The sequence below is a fragment of the Cherax quadricarinatus genome, chromosome 20 (assembly GCF_038502225.1).
Source record: "Cherax quadricarinatus isolate ZL_2023a chromosome 20, ASM3850222v1, whole genome shotgun sequence".
Classification (NCBI taxonomy): domain Eukaryota; kingdom Metazoa; phylum Arthropoda; class Malacostraca; order Decapoda; family Parastacidae; genus Cherax; species Cherax quadricarinatus.
In genome coordinates, this window is record NC_091311.1 from 41,944,314 (window position 1) to 41,961,482 (window position 17,169).

Genomic DNA, 17,169 nt, shown 5'->3' on the forward strand with positions numbered 1-17,169 from the left:
TCTGGGATCTTTCAACTACCACCCTCACCATGATGTATCTCTGGGATCTTTCAACTACCACCCTCACCATGATGTACCTCTGGGATCTTTCAACTACCATCCTCACCATGATGTATCTCTGGGATCTTTCAACTACCACCCACACCATGATGTACCTCTGGGATCTTTCAACTACCACCCACATCATGATGTACCTCTGGGATCTTTCAACTACCACCCTCACCATGATGTACCTCTGGGATCTTTCAACTACCACCCACACCATGATGTACCTCTGGGATCTTTCAACTACCACCCTCACCATGATGTATCTCTGGGATCTTTCAACTACCACCCTCACCATGATGTATCTCTGGGATCTTTCAACTACCACCCTCACCATGATGTATCTCTGGGATCTTTCAACTACCACCCTCACCATGATGTATCTCTGGGATCTTTCAACTACCACCCTCACCATGATGTATCTCTGGGATCTTTCAACTACCACCCTCACCATGATGTATCTCTGGGATCTTTCAACTACCACCCTCACCATGATGTACCTCTGGGATCTTTCAACTACCATCCTCACCATGATGTATCTCTGGGATCTTTCAACTACCACCCACACCATGATGTACCTCTGGGATCTTTCAACTACCACCCACATCATGATGTACCTCTGGGATCTTTCAACTACCACCCTCACCATGATGTACCTCTGGGATCTTTCAACTACCACCCACACCATGATGTACCTCTGGGATCTTTCAACTACCACCCTCACCATGATGTATCTCTGGGATCTTTCAACTACCACCCTCACCATGATGTATCTCTGGGATCTTTCAACTACCATCCTCACCATGATGTATCTCTGGGATCTTTCAACTACCACCCTCACCATGATGTACCTCTGGGATCTTTCAACTACCACCCTCACCATGATGTATCTCTGGGATCTTTCAACTACCATCCTCACCATGATGTATCTCTGGGATCTTTCAACTACCACCCTCACCATGATGTATCTCTGGGATCTTTCAACTACCACCCTCACCATGATGTATCTCTGGGATCTTTCAACTACCACCCTCACCATGATGTATCTCTGGGATCTTTCAACTACCACCCTCACCATGATGTATCTCTGGGATCTTTCAACTACCATCCTCACCATGATGTATCTCTGGGATCTTTCAACTACCACCCTCACCATGATGTACCTCTGGGATCTTTCAACTACCACCCTCACCATGATGTACCTCTGGGATCTTTCAACTACCACCCTCACCATGATGTATCTCTGGGATCTTTCAACTACCACCCTCACCATGATGTATCTCTGGGATGTTTCAACTACCACCCTCACCATGATGTACCTCTGGGATCTTTCAACTACCACCCTCACCATGATGTACCTCTGGGATCTTTCAACTACCACCCTCACCATGATGTACCTCTGGGATCTTTCAACTACCACCCACACCATGATGTACCTCTGGGATCTTTCAACTACCACCCTCACCATGATGTATCTCTGGGATCTTTCAACTACCACCCTCACCATGATGTACCTCTGGGATCTTTCAACTACCACCCACACCATGATGTACCTCTGGGATCTTTCAACTACCACCCTCACCATGATGTACCTCTGGGATCTTTCAACTACCACCCTCACCATGATGTATCTCTGGGATCTTTCAACTACCACCCTCACCATGATGTATCTCTGGGATCTTTCAACTACCACCCTCACCATGATGTATCTCTGGGATCTTTCAACTACCACCCTCACCATGATGTATCTCTGGGATCTTTCAACTACCACCCTCACCATGATGTACCTCTGGGATCTTTCAACTACCACCCTCACCATGATGTATCTCTGGGATCTTTCAACTACCACCCTCACCATGATGTATCTCTGGGATCTTTCAACTACCACCCTCACCATGATGTACCTCTGGGATCTTTCAACTACCACCCTCACCATGATGTATCTCTGGGATCTTTCAACTACCACCCACACCATGATGTACCTCTGGGATCTTTCAACTACCACCCTCACCATGATGTATCTCTGGGATCTTTCAACTACCACCCTCACCATGATGTATCTCTGGGATCTTTCAACTACCACCCTCACCATGATGTATCTCTGGGATCTTTCAACTACCATCCTCACCATGATGTACCTCTGGGATCTTTCAACTACCACCCTCACCATGATGTATCTCTGGGATCTTTCAACTACCACCCTCACCATGATGTACCTCTGGGATCTTTCAACTACCATCCTCACCATGATGTACCTCTGGGATCTTTCAACTACCATCCTCACCATGATGTATCTCTGGGATCTTTCAACTACCACCCTCACCATGATGTATCTCTGGGATCTTTCAACTACCACCCTCACCATGATGTACCTCTGGGATCTTTCAACTACCACCCTCACCATGATGTATCTCTGGGATCTTTCAACTACCACCCTCACCATGATGTACCTCTGGGATCTTTCAACTACCACCCTCACCATGATGTACCTCTGGGATCTTTCAACTACCACCCTCACCATGATGTACCTCTGGGATCTTTCAACTACCACCCTCACCATGATGTACCTCTGGGATCTTTCAACTACCATCCTCACCATGATGTATCTCTGGGATCTTTCAACTACCACCCTCACCATGATGTATCTCTGGGATCTTTCAACTACCACCCTCACCATGATGTACCTCTGGGATCTTTCAACTACCACCCTCACCATGATGTACCTCTGGGATCTTTCAACTACCACCCTCACCATGATGTATCTCTGGGATCTTTCAACTACCACCCTCACCATGATGTACCTCTGGGATCTTTCAACTACCACCCTCACCATGATGTATCTCTGGGATCTTTCAACTACCACCCTCACCATGATGTACCTCTGGGATCTTTCAACTACCACCCTCACCATGATGTATCTCTGGGATCTTTCAACTACCACCCTCACCATGATGTATCTCTGGGATGTTTCAACTACCACCCTCACCATGATGTACCTCTGGGATCTTTCAACTACCACCCTCACCATGATGTATCTCTGGGATCTTTCAACTACCACCCTCACCATGATGTATCTCTGGGATGTTTCAACTACCACCCTCACCATGATGTACCTCTGGGATCTTTCAACTACCACCCTCACCATGATGTACCTCTGGGATCTTTCAACTACCACCCTCACCATGATGTATCTCTGGGATCTTTCAACTACCACCCTCACCATGATGTACCTCTGGGATCTTTCAACTACCACCCTCACCATGATGTATCTCTGGGATCTTTCAACTACCACCCTCACCATGATGTACCTCTGGGATCTTTCAACTACCATCCTCACCATGATGTATCTCTGGGATCTTTCAACTACCACCCTCACCATGATGTACCTCTGGGATCTTTCAACTACCATCCTCACCATGATGTACCTCTGGGATCTTTCAACTACCATCCTCACCATGATGTATCTCTGGGATCTTTCAACTACCACCCTCACCATGATGTACCTCTGGGATCTTTCAACTACCATCCTCACCATGATGTATCTCTGGGATCTTTCAACTACCACCCTCACCATGATGTACCTCTGGGATCTTTCAACTACCATCCTCACCATGATGTATCTCTGGGATCTTTCAACTACCACCCTCACCATGATGTACCTCTGGGATCTTTCAACTACCACCCTCACCATGATGTACCTCTGGGATCTTTCAACTACCATCCTCACCATGATGTATCTCTGGGATCTTTCAACTACCACCCTCACCATGATGTATCTCTGGGATCTTTCAACTACCATCCTCACCATGATGTATCTCTGGGATCTTTCAACTACCACCCTCACCATGATGTACCTCTGGGATCTTTCAACTACCACCCTCACCATGATGTACCTCTGGGATCTTTCAACTACCACCCTCACCATGATGTACCTCTGGGATCTTTCAACTACCACCCTCACCATGATGTACCTCTGGGATCTTTCAACTACCACCCTCACCATGATGTATCTCTGGGATCTTTCAACTACCACCCACACCATGATGTATCTCTGGGATCTTTCAACTACCACCCTCACCATGATGTACCTCTGGGATCTTTCAACTACCACCCACACCATGATGTACCTCTGGGATCTTTCAACTACCACCCTCACCATGATGTACCTCTGGGATCTTTCAACTACCACCCTCACCATGATGTACCTCTGGGATCTTTCAACTACCACCCTCACCATGATGTACCTCTGGGATCTTTCAACTACCACCCTCACCATGATGTATCTCTGGGATCTTTCAACTACCACCCTCACCATGATGTATCTCTGGGATGTTTCAACTACCACCCTCACCATGATGTACCTCTGGGATCTTTCAACTACCACCCTCACCATGATGTACCTCTGGGATCTTTCAACTACCACCCTCACCATGATGTACCTCTGGGATCTTTCAACTACCATCCTCACCATGATGTACCTCTGGGATCTTTCAACTACCACCCTCACCATGATGTATCTCTGGGATCTTTCAACTACCATCCTCACCATGATGTACCTCTGGGATCTTTCAACTACCATCCTCACCATGATGTATCTCTGGGATCTTTCAACTACCATCCTCACCATGATGTATCTCTGGGATCTTTCAACTACCACCCTCACCATGATGTATCTCTGGGATCTTTCAACTACCATCCTCACCATGATGTATCTCTGGGATCTTTCAACTACCACCCTCACCATGATGTACCTCTGGGATCTTTCAACTACCACCCTCACCATGATGTACCTCTGGGATCTTTCAACTACCACCCTCACCATGATGTACCTCTGGGATCTTTCAACTACCACCCTCACCATGATGTACCTCTGGGATCTTTCAACTACCACCCTCACCATGATGTATCTCTGGGATCTTTCAACTACCACCCACACCATGATGTATCTCTGGGATCTTTCAACTACCACCCTCACCATGATGTACCTCTGGGATCTTTCAACTACCACCCACACCATGATGTACCTCTGGGATCTTTCAACTACCACCCTCACCATGATGTACCTCTGGGATCTTTCAACTACCACCCTCACCATGATGTACCTCTGGGATCTTTCAACTACCACCCTCACCATGATGTACCTCTGGGATCTTTCAACTACCACCCTCACCATGATGTATCTCTGGGATCTTTCAACTACCACCCTCACCATGATGTATCTCTGGGATGTTTCAACTACCACCCTCACCATGATGTACCTCTGGGATCTTTCAACTACCACCCTCACCATGATGTACCTCTGGGATCTTTCAACTACCACCCTCACCATGATGTACCTCTGGGATCTTTCAACTACCATCCTCACCATGATGTACCTCTGGGATCTTTCAACTACCACCCTCACCATGATGTACCTCTGGGATCTTTCAACTACCACCCTCACCATGATGTACCTCTGGGATCTTTCAACTACCACCCTCACCATGATGTACCTCTGGGATCTTTCAACTACCATCCTCACCATGATGTACCTCTGGGATCTTTCAACTACCACCCTCACCATGATGTACCTCTGGGATCTTTCAACTACCATCCTCACCATGATGTACCTCTGGGATCTTTCAACTACCACCCTCACCATGATGTACCTCTGGGATCTTTCAACTACCACCCTCACCATGATGTACCTCTGGGATCTTTCAACTACCATCCTCACCATGATGTACCTCTGGGATCTTTCAACTACCACCCTCACCATGATGTACCTCTGGGATCTTTCAACTACCATCCTCACCATGATGTACCTCTGGGATCTTTCAACTACCACCCTCACCATGATGTACCTCTGGGATCTTTCAACTACCACCCTCACCATGATGTACCTCTGGGATCTTTCAACTACCACCCTCACCATGATGTACCTCTGGGATCTTTCAACTACCATCCTCACCATGATGTACCTCTGGGATCTTTCAACTACCACCCTCACCATGATGTACCTCTGGGATCTTTCAACTACCATCCTCACCATGATGTACCTCTGGGATCTTTCAACTACCACCCTCACCATGATGTACCTCTGGGATCTTTCAACTACCACCCTCACCATGATGTACCTCTGGGATCTTTCAACTACCATCCTCACCATGATGTACCTCTGGGATCTTTCAACTACCACCCTCACCATGATGTACCTCTGGGATCTTTCAACTACCACCCTCACCATGATGTACCTCTGGGATCTTTCAACTACCACCCTCACCATGATGTACCTCTGGGATCTTTCAACTACCACCCTCACCATGATGTACCTCTGGGATCTTTCAACTACCACCCTCACCATGATGTACCTCTGGGATCTTTCAACTACCACCCTCACCATGATGTACCTCTGGGATCTTTCAACTACCACCCTCACCATGATGTACCTCTGGGATCTTTCAACTACCACCCTCACCATGATGTACCTCTGGGATCTTTCAACTACCACCCTCACCATGATGTACCTCTGGGATCTTTCAACTACCACCCTCACCATGATGTACCTCTGGGATCTTTCAACTACCACCCTCACCATGATGTACCTCTGGGATCTTTCAACTACCACCCTCACCATGATGTACCTCTGGGATCTTTCAACTACCACCCTCACCATGATGTACCTCTGGGATCTTTCAACTACCACCCTCACCATGATGTATCTCTGGGATCTTTCAACTACCACCCTCACCATGATGTACCTCTGGGATCTTTCAACTACCACCCTCACCATGATGTACCTCTGGGATCTTTCAACTACCACCCTCACCATGATGTACCTCTGGGATCTTTCAACTACCACCCTCACCATGATGTACCTCTGGGATCTTTCAACTACCACCCTCACCATGATGTACCTCTGGGATCTTTCAACTACCACCCTCACCATGATGTACCTCTGGGATCTTTCAACTACCACCCTCACCATGATGTACCTCTGGGATCTTTCAACTACCACCCTCACCATGATGTATCTCTGGGATCTTTCAACTACCATCCTCACCATGATGTACCTCTGGGATCTTTCAACTACCACCCTCACCATGATGTATCTCTGGGATCTTTCAACTACCACCCTCACCATGATGTACCTCTGGGATCTTTCAACTACCACCCTCACCATGATGTACCTCTGGGATCTTTCAACTACCACCCTCACCATGATGTACCTCTGGGATCTTTCAACTACCACCCTCACCATGATGTACCTCTGGGATCTTTCAACTACCACCCTCACCATGATGTACCTCTGGGATCTTTCAACTACCACCCTCACCATGATGTACCTCTGGGATCTTTCAACTACCACCCTCACCATGATGTACCTCTGGGATCTTTCAACTACCACCCTCACCATGATGTACCTCTGGGATCTTTCAACTACCACCCTCACCATGATGTACCTCTGGGATCTTTCAACTACCACCCTCACCATGATGTACCTCTGGGATCTTTCAACTACCACCCTCACCATGATGTACCTCTGGGATCTTTCAACTACCACCCTCACCATGATGTACCTCTGGGATCTTTCAACTACCACCCTCACCATGATGTACCTCTGGGATCTTTCAACTACCACCCTCACCATGATGTATCTCTGGGATCTTTCAACTACCACCCTCACCATGATGTACCTCTGGGATCTTTCAACTACCACCCTCACCATGATGTACCTCTGGGATCTTTCAACTACCACCCTCACCATGATGTACCTCTGGGATCTTTCAACTACCACCCTCACCATGATGTACCTCTGGGATCTTTCAACTACCACCCTCACCATGATGTACCTCTGGGATCTTTCAACTACCACCCTCACCATGATGTACCTCTGGGATCTTTCAACTACCACCCTCACCATGATGTATCTCTGGGATCTTTCAACTACCACCCTCACCATGATGTATCTCTGGGATCTTTCAACTACCACCCTCACCATGATGTATCTCTGGGATCTTTCAACTACCACCCTCACCATGATGTATCTCTGGGATCTTTCAACTACCACCCTCACCATGATGTATCTCTGGGATCTTTCAACTACCACCCTCACCATGATGTATCTCTGGGATCTTTCAACTACCACCCTCACCATGATGTACCTCTGGGATCTTTCAACTACCACCCTCACCATGATGTATCTCTGGGATCTTTCAACTACCACCCTCACCATGATGTACCTCTGGGATCTTTCAACTACCACCCTCACCATGATGTACCTCTGGGATCTTTCAACTACCACCCTCACCATGATGTACCTCTGGGATCTTTCAACTACCACCCTCACCATGATGTACCTCTGGGATCTTTCAACTACCACCCTCACCATGATGTACCTCTGGGATCTTTCAACTACCACCCTCACCATGATGTACCTCTGGGATCTTTCAACTACCACCCTCACCATGATGTACCTCTGGGATCTTTCAACTACCACCCTCACCATGATGTACCTCTGGGATCTTTCAACTACCACCCTCACCATGATGTACCTCTGGGATCTTTCAACTACCACCCTCACCATGATGTACCTCTGGGATCTTTCAACTACCACCCTCACCATGATGTACCTCTGGGATCTTTCAACTACCACCCTCACCATGATGTACCTCTGGGATCTTTCAACTACCACCCTCACCATGATGTACCTCTGGGATCTTTCAACTACCACCCTCACCATGATGTACCTCTGGGATCTTTCAACTACCACCCTCACCATGATGTACCTCTGGGATCTTTCAACTACCACCCTCACCATGATGTACCTCTGGGATCTTTCAACTACCACCCTCACCATGATGTACCTCTGGGATCTTTCAACTACCACCCTCACCATGATGTACCTCTGGGATCTTTCAACTACCACCCTCACCATGATGTACCTCTGGGATCTTTCAACTACCACCCTCACCATGATGTACCTCTGGGATCTTTCAACTACCACCCTCACCATGATGTACCTCTGGGATCTTTCAACTACCACCCTCACCATGATGTACCTCTGGGATCTTTCAACTACCACCCTCACCATGATGTACCTCTGGGATCTTTCAACTACCACCCTCACCATGATGTACCTCTGGGATCTTTCAACTACCACCCTCACCATGATGTACCTCTGGGATCTTTCAACTACCACCCTCACCATGATGTACCTCTGGGATCTTTCAACTACCACCCTCACCATGATGTACCTCTGGGATCTTTCAACTACCACCCTCACCATGATGTACCTCTGGGATCTTTCAACTACCACCCTCACCATGATGTACCTCTGGGATCTTTCAACTACCACCCTCACCATGATGTACCTCTGGGATCTTTCAACTACCACCCTCACCATGATGTACCTCTGGGATCTTTCAACTACCACCCTCACCATGATGTACCTCTGGGATCTTTCAACTACCACCCTCACCATGATGTACCTCTGGGATCTTTCAACTACCACCCTCACCATGATGTACCTCTGGGATCTTTCAACTACCACCCTCACCATGATGTACCTCTGGGATCTTTCAACTACCACCCTCACCATGATGTACCTCTGGGATCTTTCAACTACCACCCTCACCATGATGTACCTCTGGGATCTTTCAACTACCACCCTCACCATGATGTACCTCTGGGATCTTTCAACTACCACCCTCACCATGATGTACCTCTGGGATCTTTCAACTACCACCCTCACCATGATGTACCTCTGGGATCTTTCAACTACCACCCTCACCATGATGTACCTCTGGGATCTTTCAACTACCACCCTCACCATGATGTACCTCTGGGATCTTTCAACTACCACCCTCACCATGATGTACCTCTGGGATCTTTCAACTACCACCCTCACCATGATGTACCTCTGGGATCTTTCAACTACCACCCTCACCATGATGTACCTCTGGGATCTTTCAACTACCACCCTCACCATGATGTACCTCTGGGATCTTTCAACTACCACCCTCACCATGACCTCTGATCTTTCAACTACCACCCTCTGGGATCTTTCAACTACCACCCTCACCATGATGTACCTCTGGGATCTTTCAACTACCACCCTCACCATGATGTATCTCTGGGATCTTTCAACTACCACCCTCACCATGATGTACCTCTGGGATCTTTCAACTACCACCCTCACCATGATGTACCTCTGGGATCTTTCAACTACCACCCTCACCATGATGTATCTCTGGGATCTTTCAACTACCACCCTCACCATGATGTACCTCTGGGATCTTTCAACTACCACCCTCACCATGATGTACCTCTGGGATCTTTCAACTACCACCCTCACCATGATGTACCTCTGGGATCTTTCAACTACCACCCTCACCATGATGTATCTCTGGGATCTTTCAACTACCACCCTCACCATGATGTATCTCTGGGATCTTTCAACTACCACCCTCACCATGATGTACCTCTGGGATCTTTCAACTACCACCCTCACCATGATGTACCTCTGGGATCTTTCAACTACCACCCTCACCATGATGTATCTCTGGGATCTTTCAACTACCACCCTCACCATGGGGCTTGAATAGCAAAATACGCATTTGAAACTATTACTATACTGTTATGTGGGTCAATCACTGTTATTTGAAACAAGGCAGTTCTGGTGCTGACGTCACTAAGGTTATATATCAGTGATGTCACGAAGGCTGTAAGAAAGTGACTTCACTGATGTTATATAACAGTGAAGTCACTTAATGGTTATAAAGTGACGTCAGTAAGGTAATATAACAGTGACATCGCTAATGTTATATAACAATGACGTCACTAAGGTTATATAACAGTGACGTCACTAAGGTTATGTAACAGTGACGTCACTAAGGTTATATGACAGGGACGTAACTAATGTTACAACAATGACGTCACTAAGGGGTTATATAAGAGTGACGTCATTAAGGTTATATAACAGTGACGTCACAAATGTTATACAACAGTGACGTCACTAAGATCATACAGCAGTGACATCACTAAGATCATATAACAGTGACATTACTGAGGGGTTATATAAGTGGCGTCACTGAGGGGTTATATAAGTGACGTCACTAAGGTTATATAAGTGACGTCACAAAAGGGTTGTATAACAGTGACGTCACTAAGAATGTTGTACAAAAATGACGTCACTAAGGTTACATAAGTGACGTCACTAAGAAAGTTATATAAGTGACGTCACTAAGGAAGTTATATAAGTGACGCCACTAAGGAGGTTATATAACAGTGACCTCACTAAGGTTACATAACAGTGACGTCACCAAGGTTATATAACAGGGACATCACTGTTATAACAATGACGTCACTAAGGGGTTATATAAGAGTGACGTCACTAAGGTTATATAATAGTGACGTCACTAAGGTTATACAACAGTGACGTCACTGATGTTATATAAGTGACGTCACTAAAGGGCTATATAACAGTGACGTCACTAAGGGGTTATATAACAGTGACTTCACTAAGGGATTATATGTGACGTCACTAGGGTTATATAACAGTGACGTCATTAAGGTTATGTAACAGTGACATCACTAAGGTTATATAACAGTGACGTTACTAAGGAGGTTATACAACAGTGACGTCACTAAGGAGGTTATATAAGTGACGTCACTAAGGAGGTTATATAAGTGACGTCACTAAGGAGGTTATATAAGTGACGTTACTAAGGAGGTTATGTAACAGTGACGTCACTAAGGTTATATAACAGTGACGTTACTAAGGAGGTTATGTAACAGTGTTCTGTACACAATGTATATGCTCTCAAATGTATATACACTGAGAGGTGTATATCTCTCAGTGTATACACACTGAGAGTTGCACACATCTTAGTGTATATATATGCTGAGGCATATACACTGAGAGGTATATATTCCTCAGTATAAATATATATATTAGGTATTAAAATATCCTTGACAGGTGATGTACAGGTTATAGACAGGTTTAATGGCCCTCTTGATGTAGTGACCAGTGTTGAGTACTAGTGTGGTACTCACTGACACTACTGGTGTGGTTACCAGTGTTGAGTACTAGTGTGGTACTCACAGACACTATTGGTGTGGTTACCAGTGTTGAGTACTAGTGTGGTACTCACAGACACTACTGGTGTGGTTACCAGTGTTGAGTACTAGTGTGGTACTCACAGACACTACTGGTGTGGTTATCAGTGTTGAGTACTAGTGTGGTACTCACAGACACTACTGGTGTGGTTACCAGTGTTGAGTACTAGTGTGGTACTCACAGACACTACTGGTGTGGTTACCAGTGTTGAGTACTAGTGTGGCACTCACAGACACTACTGGTGTGGTTACCAGTGTTGAGTACTAGTGTGGTACTCACAGACACTACTGGTGTGGTTACCAGTGTTGAGTACTAGTGTGGTACTCACAGACACTACTGGTGTGGTTACCAGTGTTGAGTACTAGTGTGGTACTCACAGACACTACTGGTGTGGTTACCAGTGTTGAGTACTAGTGTGGCACTCACAGACACTACTGGTGTGGTTACCAGTGTTGAGTACTAGTGTGGTACTCACTGACACTGCTGGTGTGGTGACCAGTGCTGAGTACTAGTGTGGTACTCACAGACACTACTGGTGTGGTTACCAGTGTTGAGTACTAGTGTGGTACTCACAGACACTACTGGTGTGGTTACCAGTGTTGAGTACTAGTGTGGTACTCACAGACACTACTGGTGTGGTGACCAGTGCTGAGTACTAGTGTGGTACTCACTGACACTGCTGGTGTGGTGACCAGTGCTGAGTACTAGTGTGGTACTAACAAATTAGGTCAATTTTGTCCCAGGATGCGACCCACACCAGTCGACTAACACCCAGGTACTCATTTTACCGGTGGGTGAACACTGGACAGCAGGTATCTTATGAAAACACGTCCTAATATTTCCAGCCGTACCGGAAACCGAGCCCCGGACCTCAGTGTGTGAGCTGAATGCGCTAGCAACCGAACTACTGGACACCGTTGACTCTGTTCAATGTTGTGATTAATTTTTTTCCTTTTGAAAATATCACTGGGAGCCTCACAGGGGCCTACAAAATCTTAATCCTGCTCTGCCGGGGATATAACACATGATGACTCTAGCAGTATATCTCTCTCGGGTGAAGAGTAATAAACCAACTAAATATATACACACGCTTTAAATGTTTATAAATGTATGCACACTTCAGATGTTTATATGTTACAATGGTGTAATACCAATATTATATTGTCCTTTTTTTATTTTACATATGATCTGAGTGACGTGTCATTGTCTGTGGCAGACGCCATGATACAGCACAGTAGAATGTCAAAAACAAGGGAGAAAGTGTGCATTCATTTCATCAGGGACACACTCTGAGCGTCCCTCTGTCAGTTTAAGTTCCCAGTATAATGAGTGACATATTAACCTTTTGAGGAAGAATGGTAGATAAGTTGGTGATCACACACACACACACGGTCACTTGGCACTCTAAATGAGAACTGAGGGACTGACACCAGGTGTTGTTTTCCCCCTTCTCTCTTCCCCCCTCCTCTCGACAGGTGTAAGAGGACACAGATGTTTAAACATGCGTACGGAGTGTGCCCATAGAGAAGAGAGCAGGAGAGTCAGACGCGAATACGAGCGAGTGAGAAGAGAAGCTGAATGAAAACTAGAGAGTCACATAGCATCGAAAGTTGCTATACAGTAATATCAGAAGGAAGACAACAGTAAAAAATTCAGTTAGAAAGACCTTGACAACAACCCGAATTTCGATAAATTAGACACATGTGCAACTCTTGGGTATCTTTATTGAGGAAACGTTTCGCCACACAGTGGCTTCATCAGTCCATACATAAGAACATAAGAACATAAGAAAGGAGGAACACTGCAGCAGGCCTGTTGGCCCATACTAGGCAGGTCCTTTACAATTCATCCCACTAACAAACATTTGACCTACCCAATTTTCAATGCTACTCAAGAAATAAGCTCTGATGTGCAAGTCCCACTCAAATCCAACCCTTCCCACTCATGTATTTATCCAACCTAAATTTGAAACTACCCAAAGTCCTAGCCTCAATAACCCAACTAGGTAGACTGTTCCACTCATCTACTACCCTATTTCCAAACCAATACTTTCCTATGTCCTTTCTAAATCTAAACTTATCTAATTTAAATCCATTACTGCGGGTTCTCTCTTGGAGAGATATCCTCAAGACCTTGTTAATATCCCCTTTATTAATACCTATCTTCCACTTATACACTTCGATCAGGTCTCCCCTCATTCTTCGTCTAACAAGTGAATGTAACTTAAGAGTCTTCAATCTTTCTTCATAAGGAAGATTTCTAATGCTATGTATTAATTTAGTCATCCTACGCTGAATGTTTTCTAACGAATTTATGTCCATTCTGTAATATGGAGACCAGAATTGAGCTGCATAATCTAGGTGAGGCCTTACTAATGATGTATAAAGCTGCAGTATGACCTCTGGACTTCTGTTGCTTACACTTCTTGATATAAATCCCAGTAATCTATTTGCCTTATTACGTACGCTTAGGCATTGCTGTCTTGGTTTAAGGTTGCTGCTTACCATAACCCCCAAGTCCTTTTCGCAATCTGTATGGTTAAGTTCTACATTATTTAACTTATAAGTGCTAGGGTTATGGACACTCCCGAGCTTCAGAACCTTGCATTTATCTACATTGAACTGCATCTGCCACTTTTCTGACCAAGAGTAGAGTTTGTCTAAATCCTCCTGAAGTTCCCTAACATCTACGTTTGAATCAATTATCCTACCTATCTTCGTGTCATCGGCGAATTTGCTCATATCACTAGTAATTCCTTCATCAAGATCATTGATATATATTATAAACAACAACGGGCCCAAGACTGATCCCTGTGGAACGCCACTTGTTACTGATCCCCACTCGGATTTAACCCCATTTATGGACACTCTTTGCTTCCTGTCTGTGAGCCATGATTCGATCCACGAGAGCACCCTTCCCCCAATGCCATGAGCTGCTACTTTCTTCAACAGTCTTTGGTGCGGAACTCTATCAAATGCCTTACTAAAATCTAAGTAAATAATATCAAATTCTTTATCGTGGTCAACAGCCTCAAAAGCTTTACTGAAGAAAGTTAATAAATTAGTTAGACAAGACCGGCCTCTTGTGAATCCATGCTGAGTATCATTAATCAAGCTATGCTTATCGAGATGGCTTCTTATAATCTCAGCTATAATTGACTCTAGTAATTTGCCTACAATTGAGGTCAGGCTTATTGGGCGGTAATTTGACGGTAACGACTTGTCCCCTGTTTTAAAAATAGGAATTACATTAGCCATCTTCCACATATCAGACACTGCACCTGTTTGAAGAGATAAATTAAAAATATTAGTTAATGGTTCACAGACTTCCATTTTGCATTCCTTTAGAACCCTTGAAAAAACCTCATCAGGACCCGGTGACTTATTTTGCTTCAGTCTGTCTATCTGCTTCACAACCATTTCACTAGTGACTGTGATGTTACATAATTTATCTTCTTCTGATCCACTATAAAAATTAATTACCGGAATATTATTAGTGTCTTCCTGTGTAAAAACCGAGAGAAAATAATTATTTAAAATCGAGCACATTTCATTCTCTTTGTCAGTAAGATGCCCATAGTTATTTTTAAGGGGACCTATCTTATCTCTGACTTTTGTTCTATAGACCTGGAAAAAACTTTTTGGGTTAGTTTTAGAATCCCTAGCAACTTTAATTTCATAGTCCCTTTTAGCTTTTCTTATCCCCTTTTTAATGTCCCTCTTAATGTCAATATACTGATTCATAAGATGACCCTCGCCTCTTTTGATACGCCTATAAATTCCTTTCTTATGCCCTAGTAGATATTTCAGCCTATTATTCATCCATTTTGGGTCATTTCTATTTGATCTAATTTCCTTATAAGGGATAAACGTTCTTTGAGCAGCATGTATTGTGTTCAGAAAACTGTCATATTGATAGCTCTCTTCGTTACCCCAGTCAACAGATGATAAGTGTTCTCTAAGTCCATCGTAATCTGCTAAGCGAAAATCTGGGACTGTTACTGAGTTATCCCTACTATCATACTTCCATTCATTGCTAAATGTAATTGATTTGTGGTCGCTAGCACCCAGTTCCTCTGAAACTTCTAAATTATTAACAAGGGATTCATTGTTTGCCAGAACTAAGTCAAGCAGGTTATTACCCCTTGTAGGTTCTGTCACAAACTGCTTCAAAAAACAATCCTGAACTACTTCTAAGAAATCGTATGATTCTAAATTCCCAGTCAAGAAATTCCAATCAATATGACTAAAGTTAAAGTTTCCTAGAATTACTACATTATCGTGCCTTGTGGCCTTAACAATTTCCTCCCATAGTAGTCTCCCCTGGTCCCTATCTAAATTTGGGGGACGGTATATCACACCTAAAATTAATTTTTCATGTCCCTCTGAAAATTCTATCCAAACAGACTCTGTATGTGTTACTTCAGACTTAATACCCGTTTTTATGCAACAGTTCAAGCGATCTCGGACATACAATGCCACCCCACCCCCCTTCCCGATACTTCTATCTACTTGGAACAATTTAAAACCCTGAATGTTACATTCTGCAGGCATGTCCCGACTTTTTGAATTAAACCACGTCTCAGTAATGGCAAATACATCTATGTTACCTGCACTAGCAACTAGTCTCAACTCGTCCATCTTATTCCTAGCACTGCGACTATTTGTGTAATAAATATTTAATGACCCTCCTATCTCTTTACCCTTCCTGCTCCTTTCTGTTATTCCACTAAACCTATTACTGTCATTGTCAATTAGTGCCACTGGCTTTCCAATATCCTCCTCATTTTGCCTATTACTAGTTCTCCTAGTACTCATGTTACTACCCTGCGACTTCACAGTTTTCCCGCCAAAACCCATACCACTAACTATTCCTAGTTTAAAGACCTAACAGCTCCCTCCACTGCGTTGGCCAATGCTCCCACCCCACACCTAGACAAGTGAACCCCATCCCTGGCATACATGTCATTTCTGCCATAGAAGAGGTCCCAGTTGTCAATGAATGTTACCGCATTTTCCTTACAG

At 44.7% G+C, this 17,169-nt stretch overlaps 1 protein-coding gene across 5 annotated transcripts in view; it reads right to left on the bottom strand.

The window, feature by feature from the left end:
• The window catches only part of Gmd (GDP-mannose 4,6 dehydratase), a gene marked incomplete at its 3' end in the record, with an annotated part of 108,607 nt that overhangs the window by 59,267 nt on the left and 32,171 nt on the right, over positions 1–17,169 (bottom strand). Inside the window, 1 exon segment of one of the 5 annotated variants that reach the window (XM_070086989.1) lies at positions 13,488–13,602. 5 annotated transcript variants of the gene reach the window in all.